General features: G+C 37.9%; 1 protein-coding gene across 1 annotated transcript in view; it reads right to left on the bottom strand.

Moving 5' to 3' along the window:
• ltbp1 (latent transforming growth factor beta binding protein 1) overlaps positions 1 to 2,756 on the bottom strand; it is a gene marked incomplete in the record, with an annotated part of 130,121 nt that overhangs the window by 84,276 nt on the left and 43,089 nt on the right.

Here is a 2,756-nt window from a genome sequence, read left to right as displayed (position 1 = left end):
AATAATAATAATAATAATAATAATAATAATAATAATAATAAACACAGAGACATGAGGCTGAACCATCACTTTCCAACATTTGACCTCTTGCCAACGGGCGATAAACAGGAGTGTTGGTATGAATCACACAATAAACAGGACCAGTTTTTACCCACTGGAGTTCAGTGAGGAAAAACTGCCTGAAAGTCAAAGCAGGTGTTTTTGAGACAGAAAGCAGCTGCTGTCACAGCAGTGAGCAGACTGTGGCTGAAAGCTTCACTCCACAGAGAGCCGAGCAGCAGCATCACTCTAACCTCTGTGATTTACTGTCGTTTTAACCTTTCAGGTATGCAGTTCTGCGCCAGCATCTGAAAATCTGGGCTCTGTCAAACGGCGGATCCTCCCTAATAAAACCACTTTTTCGAGAGAGGCCAAATTCCTTTAGTTCTTCGAGAACAATGCCATTGTCCTCCGTTAGCCTGGCGCTGTTCATTTCCTCTCTTATCACATCTGACTGGACTCAGAGTGCTTCTCTAGAGTGGAGGTGAAGGATTTTTCAACATCTCTTTTCCCATCGAGACAGACGAGACTGAAATTATTACATCTACAATGCATGAAACTCAAAAATCTAATTCAGGATGACAGAAACTGAGCAGAATGACACCGAGAACAGTGAGGCTCCTTGTGTCATACATTAGACAGGCTGGGGGTTGAACTCTGGCATCAGAACACAGCAAAACATCCACGGAGAAATAATAAACCCCACAGAGCTTGCAATGTTTTCATCTGGGTGTGACTTTATGTCTGAAAGAGAATWTGTGAACCTGTTCAGTCATGAGAAAAAGTAAGTTTTAATCTTTTATATTGGTTCCTGACTTTTACCAGGTCATAAAATAATTTAAATCTTGGCCTGATCATGTCACGGTTTATTAAAGAACCTATTAAAGAACAGTCTTGCTGCTTCTATAAGATTTAATAGTAAAAGAAGCAGCCAGGTGCTGCTGATCAAATGTATTGATTAACTGATTGTAATCATTGTGAACACCTCTAAAAAAGCAAAAGTTTTGTTGTTTTGCTTCTTTGCTGGGTTAAATCTAATTTCAAAACAGTTTGGAGTCTATTATTCTACAGTGAGAAAGATTATTCATAAGTCTGGACATAAATCTCAGTGGGGTTGAGTGGGTCAGTTTTTTAAAAATGAACATTGTCCACACCAATAAATCATTTGAAGAAACTATACCTTTAAGCATTTTAAAGAAAATAAAGCATATCCATCATTTAATTTCATGTGTAAAGGTAGTTCGAACCCAAAAATGTAGAACCAAAACTCAGAGCTCAAAAGGTAATAGAAAAAAAAAACAAATTTACTTACAAAAAAAGTAAAAACTGATGAAGTGAAAGTACTGACTTCAAAGTATCTCACACAAAATACAGAAAGGAGAACAAAAACATGAACAGCTTACAAACACAACGCACAGACGCCGGACAAACAGAGACATGAATTACCAAAAATGTGAAACACCAGGGGAAAAGAAAATGAGACTCAGGTGAGAGTGGGCRGGGCAAGAGCAGGAACTGAACAACTAACCACAACAAGACTAAAGACAAAACAAGAAAGAAAGAGAGATCTAAATGGAAGTACTGTATATAACACAAGGAAAAACACAGGAATCCTAGGAGACAGAAATACTTAGAGCTAACCAAAAAGGAGACTAGGCCAGAATCTAACACAAAAAACCAAAACACAAGAACTATGATATGTATATAGACAAAATAATGCATTTGTGCCTCTTGAAAACGACCTGTGTGAGACTGATCAGCTAAAAAAAATAAAATACAAGTTAAATAGTTGCTTCTAAAGACCGTTCTACAAGCTGTTGGTTTGATTGGATTTAGTTTTTAACACAGCTCAGCTTCATTTCTGTTTGTAAAATAATGACACGGTAGAATCTGTTGTGTGGTTCCGTACACCAGACGTTAGACTGATTTAATTTCAGAACTAAATAAAGACCAGATCATATTTATTAAGCACAACCCTAAAAATGAAAGAGGGTGTTCTGTCTTTTTATGGTAGATGTAAGTCTTTAATGTTCTTAGTAAATTAAGACTGTTTTCTGGTTATGGAAGACGACATGAAGCGCAGCAGACTGTGAGCAGATGTTGGACACCAGATGTGTTGGTGGTAAAAAACCGAAGGTCCAAATGATGTGATTTGGTAAATAATCCTGTCTGGGCTCCAGTTTGAACAAGAACAGACACAGATGGTGTGGAGGAGAAAACATTTCTCTTGTTTAACAGAGTAAACAGAAACCAAAAGACGTCATGAAGCGGTGCAGAATCAAAATGTGATACTTGTTGTGTGCTGTTGTCAAGGCTGAGCTTTGGCTCAGAGGAGTCATGTACAAAAAAAGAATCCTTTAAATAACAGAGGCCATGTTTAGTGTTAAACTCCTCACCAGGCCCTGAGGACTGTCTGCATTTAGCCAGAGTTTGGTGTAGTGGATTAGAACTTGTCAGGGGTTTCGTTTATGGAAAATAAAAATTACTTCACTGTTTTGCRTCCTCGAGTCTAAATAGAATCATAATTGTAATATTATGGTTCAAGAATCATCATCCAAGATTATGTGACTGAACATCTATAAAGGCAGGATGTGTTTCTTCATGACTGACTGCTGAGCTTAATTTCCATTCAGTGTTTTCTCTAAGGGAAGAATCTACGTGATACACATACGCACACACACACACGCACACACACACACACACACACACACACACAC

Source organism: Austrofundulus limnaeus, unplaced genomic scaffold, assembly GCF_001266775.1.
Source record: "Austrofundulus limnaeus strain Quisiro unplaced genomic scaffold, Austrofundulus_limnaeus-1.0 Scaffold0, whole genome shotgun sequence".
Lineage (NCBI taxonomy): Eukaryota > Metazoa > Chordata > Actinopteri > Cyprinodontiformes > Rivulidae > Austrofundulus > Austrofundulus limnaeus.
The sequence above is the reverse complement of the archived record's forward strand: the minus strand, read 5'-3'. Positions and strand labels throughout refer to the sequence as shown.